Source organism: Delphinus delphis, chromosome 15 (genome assembly GCF_949987515.2).
Source record: "Delphinus delphis chromosome 15, mDelDel1.2, whole genome shotgun sequence".
Taxonomy (NCBI): Eukaryota; Metazoa; Chordata; class Mammalia; order Artiodactyla; family Delphinidae; genus Delphinus; species Delphinus delphis.
The window spans coordinates 20,906,073-20,930,329 of record NC_082697.1 but is presented as its reverse complement, the minus strand read 5'-3'; the positions used below and the strand labels follow the sequence as shown (position 1 = coordinate 20,930,329).

At 46.9% G+C, this 24,257-nt stretch overlaps 1 long non-coding RNA gene and 3 other non-coding genes across 10 annotated transcripts; all 4 read right to left on the bottom strand.

Moving 5' to 3' along the window:
• Positions 1–135: 135 nt before the first annotated feature.
• LOC132437559 (uncharacterized) lies at positions 136–23,759 on the bottom strand. 7 transcript variants are annotated; one of them, XR_009522082.1, is made up of 8 exons: positions 23,188–23,759; positions 21,693–21,959; positions 20,101–20,264; positions 18,296–18,481; positions 17,082–17,181; positions 15,424–16,975; positions 2,297–2,370; positions 136–1,657 (listed from the first exon to the last, which is right to left on the bottom strand). It is a non-coding gene; the product is annotated as an uncharacterized lncRNA (long non-coding RNA). The 7 variants fall into 7 exon arrangements; XR_009522081.1 differs by lacking the exons at positions 136–1,657; positions 2,297–2,370 and adding an exon at positions 8,341–9,672; XR_009522085.1 differs by lacking the exons at positions 136–1,657; positions 2,297–2,370 and adding an exon at positions 8,341–9,672 and having other exon boundaries at positions 17,082–17,176.
• LOC132439091 (small nucleolar RNA SNORA71) lies at positions 19,408–19,538 on the bottom strand. The gene has a single exon (XR_009522316.1). It is a non-coding gene; the product is annotated as a small nucleolar RNA SNORA71 (small nucleolar RNA).
• LOC132439087 (small nucleolar RNA SNORA71) lies at positions 21,098–21,231 on the bottom strand. Its single transcript, XR_009522312.1, has one exon. It is a non-coding gene; the product is annotated as a small nucleolar RNA SNORA71 (small nucleolar RNA).
• LOC132439090 (small nucleolar RNA SNORA71) lies at positions 22,408–22,541 on the bottom strand. The gene has a single exon (XR_009522315.1). It is a non-coding gene; the product is annotated as a small nucleolar RNA SNORA71 (small nucleolar RNA).
• Positions 23,760–24,257: the final 498 nt, after the last annotated feature.

The following is a 24,257-nucleotide window of genomic DNA, read 5'->3' as shown; positions in this document are numbered from 1 at the left end:
GACTTCCAGTATACCTTGAGCTTCATTTTATGCTCACTGTAATACATTAGCATATGCTAAATGACACCAGGGCCATGACAGTTCTGAGACTAACCATAAAAGGCCAAAAAGTGGGCGGTGCCCCAATTCCTGGGAATCTCCACCCCTTCTCCAAGATAGTTGGAATAATCCTCCCACTCATTAGCCTATGAAATTACCCAGCCCATAAAAACTAACCACCCATATTTCAGGGCCTCTCGCCTTCTGAGATGGCCCACGCTCTGTCCGTGGAGGGTGTTTCTCCCAGGGCCACTCTCGCCTTTCGAGACACACCATACTCCATCTATGGAATGTGTACCCCTCTAAGTAAATCCACTTTTTACCTATTGCTTTGCCTCTCACTGAATTGCTGAGACATAAAGACCCTGAACTTCAGTAGGTCCTGAGACCAGATATGTGATTTTAATCAAAAGACAGTGGATTGAAGTCCCCGTCTGGGTTTTGGCCAGGTTCGAGTCCCGGCCCATGGGTTCAAATCCCAATCTGAGTTGTGCAGTTTCACCCCAGTCTTTGAAAGCCCCTCAGTCCCTCCAGCCTCTCAGAGTCTCTAGACAGCCTGCCCACTGGCCCTCTATGTGCTGTGACCCATGTCGTGTCTGCCTCCCTAAACAGTTGAAGCCCCCTTAACAGGGGGACTGACCCAGCATCTGTCCCTTGCAGCTCCCTGCCCAGTCACCCTGGCCCCCAAGGCAGGGAAGGGCATCCCCTCCTTTCTCAGGGCGCTCCCCAAGCTCTCAGAGCCTGGTCTGAGACACAGACATTATTGCTCCCCGTCTGCAACTCTGACTCAAGCACAAGTTCCAGCCAAGACGGAAACAGGAGGTAGTGATGGGAACTTGCTGTGTGACTGTGGGAAGGTTAACAATCTCCTTCTCAGGGGCAGCTGTGAGAGTTAAATGAGAAGGTGAGAGTCTTGCTAGTCACACAGTAAGTTCTCAGTAAATGCTAGTTGGGGTATTATGATTTTTACAGTTGCTTGGCTAGCTCTTCAGAAAGAGGGGTCTCTCACCTCGAGGAGTTTAGGAACCTCCAAGTGAGTTCTGACCACTTTGAGGTCCTGGGGCATCAAGAGAAGTCACTCTGGGGCTTCCCTGGTGGCGCAGTGGTTGAGAGTCCGCCTGCCGATGCAGGGGATCCGGGTTCGTGCCCTGGTCCAGGAAGATCCCACATGCCGCGGAGCGGCTGGGCCCGTGAGCCATGGCTGCTGAGCCTGCGCGTCCGGAGCCTGTGCTCCGCAACGGGAGAGGCCACAGCAGTGAGAGGCCCGCGTACCGCAAAAAAAAAAGAGAAGTCACTCCGAAGGGACAGGAGGGGAGAGCAGCTTAAGCAGCCAAGCTCTCCTGGTGGATGTTAACTTGAATTCACAGGAAGTTTCACAGGGAGATCTTTCCAGAAATGCAGAAGCTGCATTGAAAGTGCACACTGCACCGCCATCTACTGGCCATGTCTTGGAAGGAACGTAGACAAGTAGACAACTGGTCACACTGCTGCTGGTTAATCAAGTAGATTCCTGGCCCACACTCTCAGGGGTACTGGGGTGTCTGCATGTTTATCGAGTCCTTCAGTGGATTCTTGTGCAGGTGGTCCAGTGCCCCCCAGCTCTTCCCATGAGGGGACCCTATTTTAAGGCATGAACAAAAATATTCACAATGATGTGAGGCACTGAAATGCACTCTGGCCCAAAACACAACCTGAATCTAATTATGAGGAAACATCAGACAAACCTAAAGAGAGTGACTGGCCTATATATCCTCTTCAAAAATGTCAAGGTCATGAGAGACAAGAAGACTGGGAAACTGTTACCAGGAGACTGTTACAAGGAGACTAAAGAGAAAGGAAAACTGAATGTAATATATGATCCAAGAGTTTCATTCGTTATGTAGGATGTTATGGGACAGTTGACAAAATCTGAATATAGTCTGCTGAAAATAGTATTGTATAAGTGTCAGTTTCATGATTTTAATCATTGTACTATGACTATATAAGAGAATGTCCTTGCTTTTAGGGAATACACACTTAAGTGTTTAGGGGTAAAAGGCCAACGGGTTTGCATCTGACTTGCAAACAGTTCAGGAGGGAAATTTATGTATATATATGTATAATATTGATGAAGGGTGTTCAGGAATTCTTTGTACTCTTTTTGCAACTTTTTTAGCAGTCTGAAATTACACTAAAATAAGAAAAAAATTTTTCACAGCCCTACTGAGGAAATAGTGACATAATGCCACCATAAATCAGTTACACATTAAAACCTCACCTTTTTACAGAGCACTTAGTAGGTGCTGGACATGTGCTTTTCATGGTTTATCTCATTAAATGCTCACAGCAATCCTGTAAGAGAAATGCTACTATTACCTTCCAATTTTCACAGGAAGAAAGCTTCACCTCAGAGAGGTGAAGTAATCTGCCCAAGATCACACAGCCAGTAGGTGATAGAACTGGGATGGGCTCTGTCAATCCAGAGTCATAAGAATCCAACTAGCAGCACGTAGGGTCCACAACACTAGAAGACACGGTTCTCATTATTGAAAGGACTGAGGACCACTCCTGCAGTTGCCAGATTGAACTCTACCATATCCTCCAAACATACCTGGGCCTTGACTCTGCCTCTGTGCAGACCATTGCTCCTGACTGCCTTTTTTGCTGTCTTTAGTGTCCCTCCCCTACATCCTCTTCTGGGCTGAGAAACCTCTTCCCCCATAGCTCCTTCTCAAGCCCTGTACCTAGGAGGGACCTGTCCCTGCTGTGCAGTCCCACAGCCCTATACTTGTCCTTCTCTCAGAGAATATCCTATTCTCCATCTCCCGCTATAATCCTTTGGCAGAGGCAGAAGAGGGAAGCTATTGCTGGCTCCAGCTCTGCACTCAGACAGACCTAGATTTGAAACGTGGCTCTGCCGTTTACTGGCTGTGTGATCTTGGGCAAGTCACTTCACCTCTCTGAGCATCTTATAAGTAAAACAGAGCTATGATAACCCAACTCATTATAAAGAGAAAGAAAGATGAGCTATATAAGACATTTCCTATAATATCTGGCAAGCAGCAAGTACTTAAAAATGTTAATTACTATTCCTGTGTCCTACCTCCATAATGACTGTTTTAAATTTTTTCAGATAAATTATTTATAAGCTGTGACAAAGTTTTACTTTGATCATGCCACAAAGCCAAGTCAGAGTTCCCTTTTGTTAAGGACATTTCCCAGGAAAACAGAATGGTTGGATAAGCATTATTAAACTTGTATCTTGAATACAAGATAAAGAATGTCTGATAATCAGCTGAGTGTTTGGGTAGCTGATTTCTCCAAGGAGGTTTTAATCTTGTTAGAGTTTATCAGAAAATTGCTTAAACATTTATCAAGAATGCTAATTTCCTCCCAGAAGGAGATTGTGAATTGCATCAAGCAAGAGAGTTCCATACCAGATCGTGATGGGAACACTCTGCTCTTAATCAAACTCATAATAATCCAGGCTGACATTTCGTGGGGGTTCACTATACACCCAGCATGGAGCTGTGTCACAGGCCTAGCCTTGAAGCAGATCCTGGACGTATTTTGTCACTGTGCCCTGTTCTGACTTAGTTCAGTCAGACTATGCAGGAGGCTACAAAATGCTGGTGGAATGTGTGAACGGGAGCAGCGGCCATCACGTCCCAGGACTTTGCATGATGTGGGACACACACCCTCTCCTGTCCTGCACACCACCAAGATGGAAACAAACAGGTTTCTGAGAGTAGAGACCATCCACTGTTCCCCCAATATAATGGGATGTAAGTACATGACTTGGTTAGGCTTTCTGGTTCAATACTGTCAAGAAAGTCCTTTACCAGCTAGATGACAAAGTGCTTAATTCTGGCCACAGAGCCTGGCAGAGAGACCAAAGGCTCATTACCAAGCATGGATGCCTTTCCTCTGGCAGACAATAAAGAGCTGGATCCAAGCTGCTCATTAGTTTCTTTAGGGATTTGTTGGACATCTTGCTACTACGTGAACCAACAGATGGACTTGGCTGTTGGCCACAAGGATATTTAAGAAGGAACGGATCTGCCTACCCATTGTGAGAAGCAAAACACTGTGTCTGAAGGGGGTGCACTGCCTCCCATATGGTTTGGGGATGAAGTCAGTGGTCTTCAAAGTGGGGTCCCCTGACCGGCAGCATCAGTATCACCTGGGAATTTGTTAGAAATGCGAAGTCTTGGTCCCCACCCCAAACTTACTGAATCAGAAACTCTGAGGTGGGATCCAGCACTCTGCTTTAACAAGCCTTCTAGGTGATTTGGATGCAAGTTCAAGTTTGAGTTAAATTGGGTTAAGTTGTAATACGTTTTCCTCTGTCTTCTCTGGCTTCCCCACATCTTCTCTTCCTCCCCATCATCTCCCATCTTTCTCCTCTACAAACCAACACCTTCTCATAATCTCCTGGGATTGAATATAAGTACTCAGCTGGGTTGTGAGACCATCCGTGGATCACCAAGAAAGACGGAAGATTATCAAACTCCAGAAAATTGTCACATTCTCCCAGCTGAACGTTTGAGAACAGGCCTGCCTGGATGAGCTAGAAGACACCTCGATGGCATCTGAGGCCACAGCACCACATGCTTCTGAGGCAGAAACAAGATCAGGCCAGAGTTTGGGGTCTGTGCTGTCCTGGAGCCAGCCATGGCTGCTCAGAGGATGTTCAGAGCAAAATAGCTCAGGGAAAGAACGGCCACTGGGAGAAGAGGTGAAGAAATGGCTGTAGGTGACCACAAAGAGGCCTGGCACAATGCAGCCATGCAGAGAAAAATGCAACAGCGACAGGATGGATCTATGGAAACACACCAGCATGTACTGGGCTCTTGAATGGATTTCCTGCAGGTCTGGGAGCTGATATTCAGTGGATGTTCAAGGAAAGGGTGACTCCTGAAGGCTGGAGAACTTGGGACACTCATGTGACACCTACAAAAAGAAGGCACAGTCAACTGATTCTTTTAATAAACATTTGCAATTCACCATGGCACATGCTGAATTTTAGGCAGAGGGCAGATCTGGTACCTCACTCTGGTACTGTGGTCCCTTCTAGCAAGCTCTCCATCCAGCTCCACAGCCATCTCTAGGTCTACTTAGACCACTTAGGATCCCAGGCAGCTCAGGGAAACTAAATTTCAAAGCCTCCTGCTATGGACAGAGTTATGTAACCCCAAAATTCGTATGTTGAAGCCTAACCCCCAGTGCGCCGGTATTTGGAGTAAGGAACTAATTAAGGTTAAATGAAGTCATAAAAGGGAAGCCCTAATCTGGTAAAATGAGTGTCCTTATAAGAGACACCAGCCATAAAAACGAATGAACTTTTGCCATTTGCAACATCATGGATGGACCTGGAGCGTATTATGCTAAGTGAAATAAGTTAGATAGAGAAAGTCAAATACTGTATGTTATCACTTATACGTGAAACCTAAAATATAAAACAGGTGAATGAATACAGTAACAACAACAAAAAGAGACACCAGGGAGGCCACTCTCTGTCTCTCTCTGTCTCTGCTATGTGAGGACATGGTGAGAAGGCGGCCATCTGCAAGTCAGGAAGAGAGACCCCACGGGAAACCAAATTGGCTGGCACAATAATCTTAGACTTCCTGGCCTCCAGAACTGTGAGAAAATAAATTATTTTATTTAAGCCACCCAGTCTATGGTATTTTGTTCTGACAGCCCACGATAATGAAGATAGCTCCCTCTGCCTGACCTCACCAGGCTGTCCAGTTGTCCTGGATATACTACAGGGTAGGACAGGGGATAGTTCAAGAAGTGGCTTCTTTCAGATTGCTAAATGGGAAGCAGAGTAAATGATTTCCCTCCTGTCCTCAGCGTTCCCTCTAATGCACCTTTCCCCCTGTCCACAGAAGAGACACCTTGGACCCCTCAGCCCTCTGTCCAGGATCCAGTCTCCCTCACCAGTGGGCCAACACTAGCCTTGGGACATCCCAGATACTGCAGCCAGTTGTACCAGGAACTGGTCCCACCACCAACAGGCTGACACTAAATCTGAGACCCCCAGCCCCACAGTCACCCACTCCAGAACCCAGCCCTGCCCACCAGTGAGCCAGCACTAGCTCCAGAACCACCCCAGGATCACAAAGCCAGCAGCCCCATGACCCAGCCCTGCCAGCCAACCAGTGGCTGGCAGCCTCTACACAAGGTAGGGCCTGACAACAAACGAGACCAAGTGCCGGCCACACCTACCAGGTTGCCCACAGCAGTCAGTCTGCCACAACATGGAGCCCAAATAGTGGGCACCCCTAGAGCATATAGCTCTGGTGACCAGAGAGAGGAGTGTGCTGCTGAGATCCATAGGACGTCTCCTACAAAAGGCCACTTCTCCAAGGATGGGAAATGTAAACAACCTACCAGATACACAGAAATAAAAAGAGCAAATTAGGCAAAATGAGGTGACAGAGGAATATCTTCCAAATGAAAGATCAAGATAAAACCCCAGCAGAAGAACTAAGTGAAGCTGAGACAGGCCATCTACCCCACAGAGAGTTCAAGGTAATGATCATTAAAATGTTCAAAGAAGTTGGGAGAATATTGGATGAACAGAGTGAGAAGTCAGAATTTTTTAACAAGGTTAGAAAATATAAAGAAGAACCAGAGGTGAAGAATACAATAATTGAAATGAAAAATACCTAGAAGGAATTTCTAGAAAATTTCCTAGGAGGAGTCAACAGTAGACTAAATAATACAGAGGAATTGATCAGCAAGCTGGAAGACAGATTAGTGGAAACCAATGAAGTTGAAAGAAAAAAGAATAAAGATTAAAAAGAAATAAGGACAGTTTAAGAGATCTCTGAGACATCAAGCATATTAATATTCACATTATAGGGGTCCCAGAAGAAGAGAGAGAGAAAGGGGCAGAGAACATATTTGAAGATATAATAGCTGAAAATTTCCCTAACCTGGGAAAGGAAACTGACATCCAGGTCCAGGAAGCACATAGAGTCCCAAACAGGATCAACACTAAGAGGACCACACCAAGACACACTGTAATTAAAATGGAAAAAAATTAAAGGGAGAATATTTGAAGCAGCAAGAGAAAAACAACTAGTTACATACAGGGGAACTCCAATAAGAATACCAGCTGACTTTTCAGCAGAAACTCTGCAGGCCAGAAGGGAATGGCATGACATATGCAAAGTGATGAAAGGGGAAAGCCTACAACCAAAAATACTCTACCCAGCAAGGCTCTTTTCATTCAGACTTGATGGAGAGATCAAAAGTTTTACAGGCAGGCTGGGCTTCCCTGGTGACGCAGTGGTTAAGAATCCGCCTGCCAATGCAGGGGACGTGGGTTTGAGCCCTGGTCCGGGAAGATCCCACGTGCCACGGAACAACTAGGCCTGTGAACCACAACTACTGAGCCTGTGTGTCTGGAGCCTGTGCTCGGCAACTAGAGAGGCCGCGACAGTGAGAGGCCCGCGCACCGCGATGAAGAGTGGCCCCCACTTGCCGCAACTAGAGAAAGCCCTCACACAGAAACGAGGCCCCAACACAGCCAAAAATAAATATAAAAATAAATTAATTAATTTCAAAAGAAAAGACCTAAAGAAGAAATACATGGCGAATATCTTTAAAAAAAAAATAGTTTTACAAGCAGGCAAAAGCTAAGAGTTCAGCACCACCAAACCAACCTTATGAGAAATGTTAAAGGGACTTCTCTAAGTGAAAAAGGAAGGACCACAACTAGAAACAAGAAAATTACAATGGGAAAAAATCTCATTGATAAAGGCAAATACACAATAAAGGTAAATTAGCAGTGTGTAAAGCTACTGTGAAGGTTGAAAGACGAAAGCAGTAAAATCATCTATGACTGCAATAAGTAGTTAAGCGATACACACAAAAAAAGATGTAAAATATGATGTTGAAAACAGTACATGTGGGAGTGGGGAAAGTAAAAAAAAAAGGTGGGGAAAGTAAAAATGCAGGGTTGTAAAAATGTATTTGAACTTAAGAGATCGGGAACTCAAAATAATCACATATAGCCGCGGAGCGGCTAGGCCCGTGAGCCATGGCCGCTGAGTCTGCGCGTCCGGAGCCTGTGCTCCGCAACGGGAGAGGCCACAACAGTGAGAGGCCCGTGTACCGCAAAAAAAAAAAAAAAAAAAAAAAAAAAAAAATCACATATACATTGCTATATACAGTGGGGGGAATATAGTAAATAACTATGCAGTATCTTTGTATGGTGACATATTGTAACTAGACTTATGGTGGTGATCATTTTGAAATGAATAGAAATACCAAATCACCATGTTATGTAACAGGAGCTAACATAGTGTTGTAGGTCAGTTATACTTCAAAAACAAACACATAAACAAACCCAGAGAAAAAGAGATCAGATTTGTGGTTATCAGAGGCAGAGGGTGAGGAAAGGGGGAACTGAATGAAGGCAGTCAAAAGGTACAAATTCTCCATTATAAGATGAATAAGTACTAGGGATGTCATGTACAACATGATAAATATAATGAACACTGCTGTACGGTATATATGAAAGTTGTTAAGAGAGCAAATTTTAAGAGTTCACATCACAAGAAAAACTTTTTTTCTATTTTTTTTTTTTTTTTTTTGGCTGCATTGGGTCTTTGTTGCCACACACGGCTTTCTCTAGTTGCAGCGAGCGTTGACTACTCTTCATTGCAGTGTGCGGGCTTCTCATTGTGATGGCTTCTCTTGTTGCAGAGCACAGGCTCTAGGTACGTGGGCTTCAGTAGTTGTGGCACGCAGGCTCAGTAGTTGTGGCTCGCGGGCTCTAGAGCACAGGCTCAGTGGTTGTGGTGCACGGGCTTAGTTGTTCCGTGGCATGTGGGATCTTCCCAAACCAGAGCTTGAACCTGTGTCCCCTGTGTTGGCAGGCGGATTCTTAACCACTGTGCAACCAGGGAAGTTCCTCTATTTCTTTAATTTTGCATCTATATGAGATAATGAATGTTCACTAAACTTATTGTGATAATCATTTCATGACGTATGTAAGTCAAATCATTAGGCTGTACACTTTAAACTTATATAGTGCTGTATGTCAATTATATCTCAATAAAACTGGAAGGAAATTAATAATAATAAAACATACATACTACACAAAGCAATCTACAGACTCAACGCAATTCCTATCAAAATTCCAATGGCATAATTCACAGAAATAGAACAAACAAGTCTAAAATTTATATGGAACCATAAAAGACCCCAAATAGCCAAAGCAATCTTGAGAAATAAGACCACAGCCAGAGGCATCACACATCCTGATTTCAAACTATATTACAAAGCTGTAGTTATCAAAACAGTGTGGTATTGGCATAAAATCAGAAACATAAATGAATGTAACAGAATAGAGAGCCCAGAAGTAAACCCACGTGTATAAGGTCAATTACTTTACAACAGAGGAGCCAAGAATACACAATGAGTAAAGAACAGTCTCTTTAATAAATGGTGTTGGGAAAACTGGAAATATACATGCAAAAGAATCAAACTGGACCCCACTCTTACTCCATACACAAAAATTAACTCAAAATGGATTAAAAACTTGAATGTAAAACCTGAAACCAGAAAACTTCTAGAAGAAAACATAGATGGTAACCTTGACATCAGTCTTGGCACTGATTTTTTGGATTTGACCTGAAAAGCAGAGGTAACAAAAGCAAAAATAAGCAAGTGGGACTACATCAAACTAAAAAGCTTCTGCACAGTGAAGGAAACTGTCAACTAAATGAAAACGCAACCTACTGAATGGGAGAAAATATTTGCAAATCATGTATCTGATAAGAGGTTAATAATCAAAATAGATAAAGAACTCATAAATTCAATGGAAAAAAAAATCTGATTTTTAAATAGGCAAAGGATCTAAATAGATGTTTTCCAAAAGAAGATATACAGATGGCCAACAGGTACAGGAAAAGATACTCAACATCACTAACCATCAGGGAAATGCAAATGAAAACCACAATGAGATATCACCTCACACCTGTTGGAATTATTATCAAATAATATTTAATAATAGCTATTATCAAAAAGACAAGAAATAACAAGTTTCGGCTCGACATGGAGAAAAGGAAACCTTTGTGCATGCCCTGTTGGTGGGAATATAAATTGGTGCAGCCACTATGGAAAACAGCATGGAGTTTCCTCAAAAATTTAAAAATAGAACTCCCATATGATTCAGCAATTTCACTTTTGGGTATTTATCCAAAGAAAACAAAACCACTAAAGTGAAAAGATATATGCACCATGTTCACTGCAATATTATTTATAAGATATAAAAACAACCTAATTGTCCATCAAAGGGCGAATGGATAAAGGAAATGTGGTATATATATTCAGCTATAAAAAAGAAGGACATCTTGCCAGTTGTGACAACATGGATGGACCTTGAGGGCATTATGATAAGTGAAATAAGTCAGACAGAGTAAGACAAATACTGTATGATGTCACTTATCTGTGGAATCTAAAGAAAGAAAGGACAAGCTCATAGATACAGAGAACAGATCGGTGATTGCCAGAAGTGGCGGGCAGGGAGTGGACAAAATGGATGAAGAGAGTCGAAAGGTACAAACTTCCAGTTATAAAATAGGTAAGTCATGGGGATATAATGTACAGCATGGTAACTCTAGTTAATAATACTGCATTGCATTTTTTTTTTCTGCATTGCGTTTTTAAAAAGCAATTATTGTGTTGGCCAAAAAGTTCGTTCGGGTTTTGTATCATCTTACAGAAAGACCCAAACGAACTTTTTGGTCAACCCAATATCTCATACCATTTTCAGGAAGATGACTTAAGTTTCTTTTATGATGGTTGTCAGAGGCATTTTTAAGAAATAACCTAACTTAACTTTCACTTGTGTTCGTGAAATAAGCTGGATTTAGTTTTGCTTGTGTGCTTAAATGGTTTTGTCTGCTCAGGGAATTCTCAAGTCCAGTCTCCATTTTGTATTTAACACTTCTTTGAACCATTGTTTGTAATATGCAGTCCAATCTAAATTTAAATAATACAATGGCAATGAGACACATGGGGAAGTCTGCAGCGTCTGCAGTGGGGCTTCTGGGGAAGTTTTTCATTTCTAAGAAAGAGACACAAGGAAGAAACAGTGTTTCTGTTTTTCCTGTGGGTGCTGTCATGTCAGGATACACCAAAGCAAACTTGATACCCACCAGAGGATGGTAACACATGGCGATGAGCAGGTTCAAGAGAAACACGGGGAAGGAGAGCAAAACCAAAAGCACGCTGTGCCTGCAGCCCAACTTAACACTGCACCTCTTGTCATGACAGATGATAGATTTTCTTATTGCCCAAGCCAGAGGGCATCATGGATTTTGATTCCTTGCTGCCAAAATCCTGATACCCACCCTACTAAAATGTAAGGTCCATAGGGTAGCAGCTCTGCCTGTTTTGTTCATGGCTTTATCCCCAGCATCTAAAATACCACCCAGCACATAATAGATGCTCAATAAATCCTTGGTAAGGAATTAATGGATGAATTTGCTAAGTGGAAATAATGATATCCATTTGAGATAATAGACGTGAAAGTCCTTTGAGAAATGGAAAGCACCAGGCATAACAGCCCATTATTTACTATCACTGTTAACTGAAAAGAGCAGCAGCCACCATTCCCGACAGAGGGGTTGGCCTGAAGCTCTCTGGTCATGCTCAGCATCTACCGCTATCGCCCAGCACCTGCACGGTCCAGTGGGCCTCAAGTATCAGGCCCTCCCTCCCCACCTTCACAATTTTGCCTGAGCCAAAGACCATCTGTACCACTATGAACTATTTCATTAAGTCCGCTTTACATTAGCACGCTCTTTAAACTCAGTTTCCTCCTAAACAATAACATTCATGAAACCACAGTTTTGACACCCTGGTTATATTTTTTCCTCAAATAGACTAAAATAATTCTCTAACTATCAAAACTTAAAATATGCATTCAGGAATCATCTAAAGTGCATGTTGGCAAACATTTTCTATAAAGGACAGATAATATTTTCAGCATCATGGACTGTATCTTCACAACTATTCGATTCTGTTGTAGTGTGAAAGCAGCCATAGGCAATGGGTAAATTCATTAGTGTGACTGTGTCCCAATAACATTTTATTCTCAAAAAAAGATGGTGGGGACTTCCCTGGTGGCACAGAGGTTAAGAATCCGTCTGCCAATGCAAGGGATACGGGTTTGGACCCTGGTCTGGGAAGACCCCACATGCCGCGGAGCAACAAAGCCCCTGTGCCACAATTACTGAGCCTGTGCTCTAGAGCCCGCGAGCCACAGCTACTGAAGCCCACGCACCACAACTACTGAAGCCCGTGCGCCTAGACCCCGTTCTCCAAAAGAATTGAAAGTAGGAACATAAATGGCTATTTGTACACTGATGTTCATAGCAGCATTATTCACAATAGCCAAAAGGTGGAAACCACACAAATGTCCATCAACAGATGAATGTATAAACAAGATGTGATAGATACAAACAATGGAATATTATTCAGTGAATACAACTGACATATGCTATGTGAGATTTTTGGCAAGGATGGTGAAAGATAATGAACCAACGCCAAATATTATCCTGGAATGCTTGGTTAGTTAGCAAAGAAAGTTACGATTTTTCCTGCAGATTACTGTATCCAATCTACTGCTCTAATCATGGGCTATTTGAAAAAAACTTATTATAAAAACTTTCCAGTCTCCTTGGCCCCTCCTTCTCTGTTTCTGCATCTTTTGGCAGCAATAGGTTCCCCAGTTTCTCATGGGTTTTCCTGACCAAGGTCATTGGACAACCCTGCCTACTTTCCTGGATTTTCAGGGTAGAAGCATGTCCCCTCCAACCACAAAGGCCCACTTCACACACCACACACCACGCACACACACACGCACACACACTCTCTCTCTCTCTCTCTCTCTCTCTCTTCTCCCACTGGCAGGAGGCATGTCTGCTGTTTTATTTTTAATGTCAGCAGACACGTAGGTAGACTGACAAACAAGGCTGAGCCTGAGAACGGATCGTTGTCTGGAGGCTGGGAGTGACAGCTGACACACACTTATTTAAACGGATCAGCTGGTCCCCTTGCCTTCTGGACTTCTGCATTAGCTAGGCCAGCACCACAAGCAGGCAAGTCTTCCTGAAGAAGTACACCACCTGCTGGGCCTCACGCCAGGGCCGGGCCCATCATAGGATACCCTAATAAGCATCATACCTGACAAGCTTAGAAAAAGAATCGATGATGCTTTGGATTATAGGTGACAGACACCCAGCTTGATTGGGTTTATGCAGAATAATAGACTTGATCAGAAAGTTCTTGTAAGCAAAAGCCAACATTGGCGGGAAGATTTTAAAGGCCTGACCAATGTTTCTCATGCATGTCCTGTCTACAACCAAATTCCGACAAAACTGCGGACAGTCTGAAGCCAGAGCCCAGGGTCCCTTCAACCTCCTCCAAATGGACTGCATTCAATTGTCGCTTAACAATGGGACATATGTTTTGGTCATTATATGTCTATTCAAGAAAGGATCAAAAATTCCTCTTGTGAGAAAGTCACAGCTTTAACAGTGACCAAAAAAGTTTATGTTGCAACAGGCGAATAAATCTGACTTTATTGTTCCCTTGTGGTCTTTTATCAGATGGGTTTTATCAGACTATTCAAGTTTTCTTTCTCTTTGAGGCAACTTTTTTGGATGTTTTCTAGAAATGTGCTCATTTTGTCAAAGTTAAAATTTTTTTTTTGGCTGCGCCATGCAGCTTGCGGGATCTTAGTTCCCCGACCAGGGATTGAACCCTGGCCCCGGCAGTAAGAGCACCGAGTCCTCACCACTGGACCGCCAGGGAAGTCCCAAAGTTTAAATTTTTATACGTGAAAAGTAATCTGTATTTTTTTAATCCCAGTTCTGTCCTATGTCCTTTTCCCTTCCTGAAATTATTTTTCTTCATCAGTTTCATGACTTTTCAAAGAACCAACTCTTAGCCATGTTGATTGTTGTTGTATTTTTGCCCTCTGCTTTAGTTTCTGCTCTAATTTTTATTCTCATTACTTCTATTTTTTATTACTTATTAATAAAAATTATTCAGCCTTTCTTCTAATATAAGCACGTGAGGCACAAACTTCTTCAGAATTACTTTAGCTACATCTCACAAGTACTGGTATGTAGAAATTTTCATTATCATTCAGTTCTAAGTAGTTTCTAATTCCCCTCCGGTTTCATCTTTGACGAGTTATTTTTGAACGTTTTAAATTTTCCAAATATATGGATTTTTCCAAACCCATTTTTGTTGTTATCGTCCTTAATTATACTGTAGTATGATACAAATGTAATCTGTATAACTGATTCTTTGGTATTTGTGACTTGTTTTGTAACCTGGAACATAAAAAGTATTTGTAAATGTAGGTGCTTGAGAAAAGCATATATCTTCTAATTTGGGGGTATATGTTTCTAGATATTTATTAACCATTGCATTATACATATCTTAAGTTGTAAAAGGAGGGGAACTATTTTTGCTTTCCTGGAAACTTCAGCATTATATCCTGAAAGCCTCAAGGCCGAAAAAAGACAAAAAAAAAATTGAAGAGGAAACTTCAATAAATAATAATGGCTATCAGTTATTGAACACTTTCTGAAGCCACACCCTACACAGGCTTCCACATACAAGTCTGTTTAATCCTTACCTCACCATATTCCTGTGGAGGTGTGGTTCTCATTTCACAAGGGGAAACGGAGGTCAGGTGATGGAAACCCACATTATGTCACCCTGCTGGGTTAGACCCCAGGTCTGTGACTCGGAAGCCAGTGCTCTCACACCCCCTCCGGGCTGATGCCCCCAATTTACCCAATCCCCCCCCATAATCACAGGAATGCAGCGCCAGGCACAGCAGCCCTCTTTGGACTCCTCAAATGACAGCCTTTCTGTAAAGGTGTCCCAGCAACTCCTTTCATGGAACTCAACGCCTTGATTTCTAGACTGGCGCTGTCTGAACTTCCTGCAGTGACGGGAATATTCTATGTATCTGCACTGTCCAACCCCGCAGCTACTTGTGGCTACTGAGCACTTGAAATGTGGCTGATAAAACTGAAGACCTGAATTTTAAGTTTTATTAAAAGAGCCACAAGTGTCTGGTGGCTTGCCATAATGGACAGCAGTTCTAAGCAAGCTCCAGGAGGCACCCTGTTTTGTTTAAAGCTGCATCCCCAACACCTACAGTGCCCAGCACTGCACGTCCTGTAATGTTTGGTGTGTGGAGACATTATCTATATATTTATTGGTGACCGCTTTTAGGGCACAAATTGTCTTATTCACCATTGTACCCCTATGTCTAGTATAATGTCTGGTTAATCTCCCACCAGCTGCTCCAGTGAGGCCTAGTTTCCCAGCCAAGGTTTGTGCCTTACTGACCTTAAGCCTGGTTCCTGGGTCACCCTGGATGAATGCTCTCCTCAGATCTCCTCAGGCCCTACAGACCTGGGATGGCTCGTGCTTCACACACTGCGGTAGAACAGGGCTAGCATGATGACCAGTGCCCAGGGTCCCCAGGAACACTTGTTCAGGACTGGCCTGTGTCCCGCTGCTGCTGTTCCTGCATGGCAGCAAACATCACGCTCAGTCACAGCTAGCTCCAGTGGACCCAGACTCCTTCTCTTGGCATCTTTCCAGGCAGCTACAACCAGCTGAATAAAGGTGGCAAACAGAAGTCAGAGGACAGTCCTCGGAGTGAGACAGAAAAAGGACTGCCCACTTCTGGAAGCCTCTACCAGGAACTGGCTAGCAGGGCAGAACGTTTCAGCCATGAAGAATGGCTAGCAGGGCAGAATATTTCAGCCATGAAGAATGCCTGCCCCTGCACAGACCTTCAGGGTGTCAAAGCCACCAGGCAGGCCTGACAGCCTGAATCCTGCCTCAGCTTAGCCAAGGTGGTTTCAATTCCAAATGCAGAAACTGGACAATTAAGTAGAGCCTTTCATCACAGCCTTTGGGACATACTTCCTCATGTAGACGCCTCCATCTATAAAATGGAGATTAAGAAGTTCACATACGTGTCCTCAGTGCAACTGTTGATTTTACCCCAATTATCTCCAAAAGACTGAGTCCACCAATGGCAGCTCCACGTTCACCATTCTCACCTTTACTCAGTAACCTGCCCTCTCAAGTTGACAACATGTATTTTACACCCAGATAAGTTGACTAACTTGTTCCAGTTTGGCCAGGACTTTCCTGGTTTTGGCAATAAAAGTCCCATGTCTGAGAAAGCCCTCAATTCCAGGCAAACTAGGCCAGTTGGTCACACAAGCAGGTACGTACTCATTAGCCAGGCACCCACAGCTTCCCCAAGACATCAGCACCTGTCTCACTCCGGTCCCCATCACCCTTCCCAAGCCCTGGCCTGACTGTTCCTCGATGCCCTCAACTCTCACAGGTCCTAACCTGAGCCAACCACCAGCTTTTGTTCATGCCCGTCCTAACAGAACACCTCAAACAACAGCCCACGTGCCAAGCCTCAGGAGCAGGACGGAAAGGCTCAGAGTGGAAACAGGATTTGGCCTGTGACCCACTTTCTCCCTGCCCAGCCTCGCTGGCACGTGGCTTGTTACTGACTTAAAACGCAGGTGGGGCGGGTGCATACGGTTTACTGAATGGATGGGTGGAGAGAAAAGTGATGATGATGAGCAGCTGCCAGCTCAAGAGAAAAACTCTTGGTCGCTGAAGTCACGCAGGCATGGCAGAGGGACGGGGAAAGGCCTTCCCTGTCCATGGCGCCCAAGGGCACTGCTGTCGGGACTCAGAGCCAGCTGAAGGGGGCCCCAAGCCCCCAGTCCCAGCGCTTTGCCCTGATTTCTCGTGCTGAGTGAACAGTTCTCCCATGACACTCTGAGCAGGCGGCGGGGAGCTCTTCATGTGTGGACTGCACTCTCCACTCTCTGCCCCGCTGGTGTCCACGAACAAAAGGAATCTACAAGAAAAGACAGACGAGACCAACGGTTGGGAGTTCCCATTTGCATAAACTCAAACCAGCCAACCCTCTGGCGGTGGATTCCCAGCCCGTGGCATTAACTCACCTTGGGGAGAAATACCAGCAATGCCAGATCCCAAGTCACCCCAAAGTCACTGACTCATGGCCTTGGGACTTCCTCAACGATCTCCAGATCGAACGCTGACCTAGGAGGGAGAAGAACCATACAAGCATTTAATCTGCAGCACCATCTTCTCCCCAAGTAACATCACTGAGAGGGTCCCAATAGACTAGGCCCTACTAGGTATCACCAGAATAGGACTTCCCTGGTGGTCCAGAGGCTAAGACTCCACGCTCCCCAATGCAGAGGGCCCGGGTTCGATCCCTGGTCAGGGAACTAGATCCCACATGCCGCCAACTAAGACCCAGCACAGCCAAATAAATAAATATTAAAACAAACAAACAAAAAATACTGACCTTAGATATCACCAGAATAGATGGGATAATAAAGGAAAACACCTCAAAGGTTCGGTTTTTAGAATAAACAATTTTCTTTCAAACAGTTCCCAATAAAGGCAACTGGCCAGATACACCAGAGCTCAGTCTGATCTCACTGTCAGAGACTTTGACACCAAGTTCCCACTGCATCTTGATCAAAGGATGGACCATTGTCCTCAGCAGTTCTCCCACCACTGTCATTACTTCTCTGCCCAGTCCATCCCAAGGCCCCAGCATCTGTCATCCTATTCTGCAAAGACCCACTTAATATGCCCACCCAAGAAAGGCAAATGAAAGAGAAACTTCCAGAAAGACTCATTAGGTGCCCAGATGGGTGAAAATCAAGACTGCCAGGCCCATTTGAAGGAATAATGAGAAAATATCATTAATGCTTGAGGACACTACACAAGTGACCCACAACTCAACGTGTGGGACTTTGCACCCAGAGGTTTAAAGTGCCAGGTCTGGGATGGGGGGGGGACGGGGGGTAGATAAAGTCTTTTCAAAATGGTCACCACCAGCCATTAAATGCTCCAGGCTGGCTGAGGAGCCCCAGGACCAGGGACTAGGCTGTGGGACAGGACAAGCCTCTGATGCAAAGGGGCAGAGGGCAGGTTTGAAAGACAAGGGAAGTCTCAGATTTGTTAGACGGCTACTGAGGACCAGGTGGTTCACAAATATTAGTCTCACTACCTTCACATCATCATGAGATGAGAACAAAAACATCTGGCAAAACAGGATCAAACAGGAGAAACTCGAATGTAGATGGAAGAAAAGGAGCCCTCAGGCCAAAAGTGGGGGGTGAGTGGGACCTGACCTCACCTGTTGTCTGGGAGCCAGACATGCCTCTTGGGAGCACCACGTTGCCCCTGCAGAGTCTACTAAGTGAAGGCGCCGGGGCAGAGTTGCGGCCTCCACCCAACACATCTGCAGCGCAGAAAGGCAGAAGGGCAGCCCCCTGCTGACGGCTGACTACACGGCGGGAGAGTCCTCCTGCCGCACCACCTCCTAACATGAACCAGAAAGCAAGCCTTGAGTCTACAGACACAGACTCACAGATCCACAGGCCTGGAATTTCTTCTCTAGTGAACACCTGGGGTCACCCTTTTTAAAAGAGAACCCACCAAAGCACAGACTAAAAGCAGGGGCGACAAAGAGGTTGGTGAGTCAAAGCACTCTTCTCTCTTCAGTGACTGACAAGAGAACTCCTCGGGCTTCTGGCAGACCATGACAAATGGAAGCTTTCTGAATGATTCAGAATTGGTAGAACCCCTCTTTGCTCCTACATCTGGCCCACCTTTATTTTTCTTTCGACACTACTGGCTGCTCCTGGAGAAGCAATACACATTGTGCTCAAGAAACAGTAAAGGGGGGCTCCCCTGGTGGTGCAGTGGTTGAGAGTCTGCCTGCCGATGCAGGGGACACAGGTTCGTGCCCCGGTCCAGGAAGATCCCACATGCCGCGGAGCGGCTGAGCCCGTGAGCCATGGCCGCTGGGCCTGCGCATCCGGAGCCTGTGCTCCGCAACGGGAAGAGGCCACAACAGTGAGAGGCCCGCGTACCGCAAAAAAAAGAAAAAAAATAAACAGTAAAGGGAAAAAAACCAAAAGAGTAAAGGAGCAAAGTCAACACACAAACAAGCATGTCGGTCATGGGCTGCCTTGAATAATGTATTATGGGTTGTCCTCCATTCCTGTTAAGTTCATAGAGCAGAACCCACGATTTACAGTTCTCCCATGTGCCCTTCAGCATTATCTGAACTTATTCCAGTGTGAGGTCCAAATACAAATGTATGGACTGGTTTCTGTCCGGAGGCTCCTTTACTTCAAAGACAAAGTGAACCTCCACAAGTCCGGGGCCCAGCCCGGTCACCATATCACATGTGGGCCGGCAAAGGCCCGTGCGCTGAAGGAAATGGCAGGACCAAAAAGCTAGTGTGTGAAAGCTCCAGGGTTTGGAGGGGACAACTGGGCCCTCCAAACACGGGGAGAGGCTTCCAGTGACTCCTGTCCCTGCACTATTGGTGACCAGGGCACGGGCAGCCCACGATCACTTTCGATGCCGGAACAGAAAAGGGCAGAAAGAGCCAGGAAGGATGGGAGGCTGGAGCAGGGGCCTGGGTCAGGGAGAGCAGCCCAGCCTAGCCGAGTCCCAGCAGTTTCTGTCATGTCCTGCCAAGACCCCACAAAACCTCTCTGCCAGCGGGAGTCAACACACTTCCAGCATAAAAAACTGCAAATGCTTTCGGGCTGAAAAGATCAGGATCATGTGATCATGGCAACACCATGAAAAATTTTTTAGAACTTTTGCTGCTATCCCAGCTTTGCTCTTCAGATGAAGATGTGGAGTCTGAGATGGGGTCACAGCGCTAGACAGGTTGAGAGGCGGGAGCGGTCTCCATCACAACGGTACTTGCACTGACACCCCAGGGCTCGGAAGGGAGATGCCCCGGGGAGCCCTTCACCCAAGCAGGTTTCTAGGGCCCTCCCCTAGGCATGTGGGGGACTGCCCCACAGCAGGATGCTACTGTCACCACACTTCCCCTTACACGATCACCCAAGCCCCAGAAAACACACACGTGACTTTACAAGAAACACAACATTCCAGAGAAAGGTCCAAAAGCCTTACCTGGGGCCCCGGGGCCTAGAGCCTGGCTGACACGAAGATGACGCCTCCTGTGGAGCCTCTGTGCACACAGACCCAGCTGCAAAGGGAAATCGGTGAACGGGCACTCACAGCAGGCCCTGGGGACGCACAGAACACTTGGCACAGCAGCTGGCAGTCTCTAGCACCTATGAAGGCAGGCTGTTACTGCAGTACCTGAACGGCCACACCATGGTATCAGGAACAAGGACGATTTAACCCTAGGAGGGGGTCTGCAGGTCATCTCTGACAGGAATAATACCTACGTTACCCTATGTGCCAACTGTGATCAATTTGCTGCTAACCAGTCTGCAGGCTGTGGCTGCCTGGCAATGACTAGAATGGACCGGAAGGGGTAACAGGTGGGGGGAGGGCCCCGTGCCTGCTACGTAGTATAAGGGCGACTTACAGATGCATCCTCAACTATACTGGGCTTTGTCCAGGTTGGTCACTAGAAAAACACCCACAGCGGACCACAGGCCCTGCTCATGACCAGTAAGTCTACCTAGATTATAGTAAGTCTACCTTTCATTACAGAAACAATTCCAGTGGAGAAAAGGAGGCTGACCCGGCAGGCTGGCTTGCTGGAGGGCTTGGTTCCCTGACACTCTGCAATGGGAGGAGCCCTGTCACCTCACAACAGATGGGTCATCTCCACCTCTTTGGGGTTTTTTTTGGTCTAGGTGCTATGCATCAGGCACCAGACGCAACGCAAAACAAGGAGGCGCTGCCCTCAAGATTACAGCATAAGGGGCCCGATCAGCAAATCAACACTTTCTAGGCGATCAGCGCTGAGGGGCGGGGCTGAGGATGCGGGATGAGGAAGGGGTGCGATGGGGAATCAGAGAAAACGTCCAGAGGGGAGCCCTCCACTGCCAGCCCGTGAACTGCTAAGGCAGGGCCCTGTTCGGGAAAAGGGGCACTCAGCGAGCACACAGCGCCAGGGACCAGGAAGCAACACAAATCAGTGGGAAGAAAGACATGTACGAAAGCTCCAGAGTTTGCAAGGGACAGGACTGAACCCTCCAAACACGGGGAAAGGCTTTCAGCAACTCCTCTCCCTGCACTATCAATGACCAGGGCACGGGCAGCCCACGATCACTTCCGAATGCAGGGGCAGAAAAGGGCAGTGAGGCAGCGGAGAAGGGAGGCCACTGCCAGCATCCTGGGAAACGGCCTGGCCTAGCAACAGACCAGCAGACAGGTCACTGACCAGACTTCCAGCCTAAGATGACAGAACCACCCGATTATTCACCAGTCCCTGCCAAGAGCTGAAGAGAAGACTAATGGCAGAAACACTGAGAACTCTTAGGTCCTGAAGGAATGTGTGTAAGTGGCACCAGGATTGAACACCTGACAGAATTCTCGCTCAGGCTCACAGAAGAGCACTTGGCTGGTCACTGGATGTGAATCTCTGTCCTCTCAACATCACAGCAGCCTCCATCCAGGCTCTCAGGAGCAGAAGGGGGCCCAAGCCTCCACTGCACCCTCACCCTCCACACCTCAGCACCCGACATCTCTGGCCTCACAGCCTGCACACAACTCAAGTACTAGAGAATGGGTGGGACACCACTTACCTGGGACTCAGTCCCGGCTCTCCCTGACGACACGGCTCTCCCTGACGACACGTCTCATGCAACAGCAGCCATGTGACACTCCCGCAGGGGACAAGAAGCCATCACGTGATCTGCCCAACTGGCAGGAAACCATTATGCTCATCGACAGGAAAACACGGTGTGTGTGTTGGGGGGATTCGGGTCTTAGGCAATGAACGCACTACAGCCTGACTCTCTCCATCCTCGGACTGCCTCATGCTTGGTCACTGCTAGTCACTGAAGGCTGTCCTGTATGGAAGGGACAAGTGTGGGTCCCCTGAACATGGGGAAAGTCTTGCAACTTTTCCTTGGCCCATATTACCAATGACCAGGACACGGGCAGCCTGTAACCACTTCAAATCCAGAGGCAGAAAAGAACACAGGGCTGCTGAGACTGGAGACCAGGGTCAGAAGACCACAGCTGTGGCAAGACCCACTCCCATTCTCCTTTTTTAAAGCCTCAGAGAAACCAGCACCAAGCCAGGCAGAGGGCACTCAACAGACACCAGGTGCCAGGAGACATCGAAAGAGGCGCTGGGGGGAATTTCCTGGAGGTCGAGTGGTTAGGACTCCGTGCGCTTTCACTGCCACGGCCTTGATTCAATTCCTGGTCGGGGAACTAAGATCTGGCAAGCCGTGCGGTGTGCAGTAATTATTAAAATAGTAAAATAACAGAAAGGCGGCGGGAGGACGGCCGAGTGGGACAGCTCCAGAGTTGGGAAGGGACAGGAGTGAACCCTCCAAACACGGGGAAACGCTTTCAGCAACTCCTCTGCCAGCACTACCAGGGACCAGGGCACGGGCAGCCCATGATCACTTCCGAATGCAGGGGCAACAAAGGGCAGAAGAAGAGCCAGGCAGAGGAGCCCATGTCAGCAGCCGGCTCTCCGCCCAGGCAGGGGAAAGATGCCCAGCCAAGCCGGGGACCCCAACACTATCCTCACTTCATGGAAAGACTCCATCTCCCCTCAGCAACAGAGGCCACAGGAAGACCAACTTCTCCTAAAAATGCCTCAAGTACTCCTCCACCCACAAAATACCAACTAAGTACCTACTAACCACTTGCCAGGCACTGGGGGTTCAAAGACACAGACCAGGCCTCTGCCCTCCCGACTGCTTGCTGTTTCCCCCCTGGAAGGAAAGGAAAGCTCAGGAGAATGGAGTAACTCACCCGAGGTTCCACGGCTAACGAGGGGCTGCGTCAGCATCTGAACTCAGGCCTTTCTGGCCCCCAAACCCAGCCCCACTCTCCTGCACAAGGCTTTGCAACACAGTTCCCAGAACCCCCCTCAGCCCAGGGACCACCCCCTCTGCCGCATGGCAGGAAGGCCACGGCCCCCAGTTCAAGGCCCTCAGGAGCAGCACTTGCTCAAGGAGCTGGGGCGCCCTCACTTTAAAACTCAAACACCCGTTTGGAAAATGGAGGTTTCAACACTTTCCCTTAAAGCTTATTAGGCGGAAATGGGCTAACGCTCACCAGAGTATTTGACCGGTAACCGACGAACGGCTTTGGGGCCTGAAACGCTAGAGTCGGAGGTGATGGGCAGTGAATCAGGGGTTCTGGCGCCCCTCGGGCCAGGTTCACACGGGCTCTGCACGACCCCCTGCGGGACCTCGGGCCCACGCGTCACCCGACCTGTCTCTCAACATCAGCGGGCACAAGTCTCCCCTCGGGGCGGGTGAGGCTCCGAACCGGCGCCGGCCGGTGGCGCGGTGACCCGAGGCCTCTTTGTCGAAGACACGAGGGCCGAGAAGTCGACATGTGGCCCTCCCCGCCCCCTCGGGCCTCAGTTTCCCCTTAGGGTGGGGGGAGGGGGCGGAGCAGACCACGTGCCCAGCGCTCCCCTCAGTAACGCACCCGGGTCGCCGTGAGAGATGGCGCGGGACAGAGGAGGAAACACTGCAGCCAGTGCGGGAAGGTGCGGATGTCCGCGGATGTTGGGAGACGGCGTGGATCCAAGAGAAACAGAAGCCACCGGAACCGGGAACCTCCTCCACCCGCTCTGCGGCGGCGGAACTGCAGCAGAGACGAGGCCTGCGGCGTCGCCGGGAGCGGATCCCTCGCTCGCGGTCCTGCAGCGACCTCTGGTGGATCGGAGCCGGAGTTCTGCGTCAGGATGACTTGGTAATTTCCAGAAGCAGTCTGAAATTTTGAAAATAACATTCCCTCACCTGTTTTGCTTTTCTGCGTGTGTTCTGTTTGTTGTCACTGATTTGTCATTAATTTGTAGGAATGGTGACTTCCACATGAGGAGCTTTAATTAGCAAAAGCTCTTTCTTTTTTATTTTTAATATCCAAGTATAGTTGATTAATAATGTTGTGTTAGCTTCAGGTGTACAGCGGAGTGATTCAGTTATAGAGTTACATATATATATATTCTTTTTCAAATTCTTTTCCCATTTAGGTTATTACAGAGTATTGAGCAGAGTTACCTCTGCTATACAGTAGGTCCTTGTTGGTTATCCGTTCTAAATATAGCAGTGTGTACATGTCAATCCCAATCTCCCAATCTATACCTCCCCTGCCACCCTTTCCTGCTGGTAATC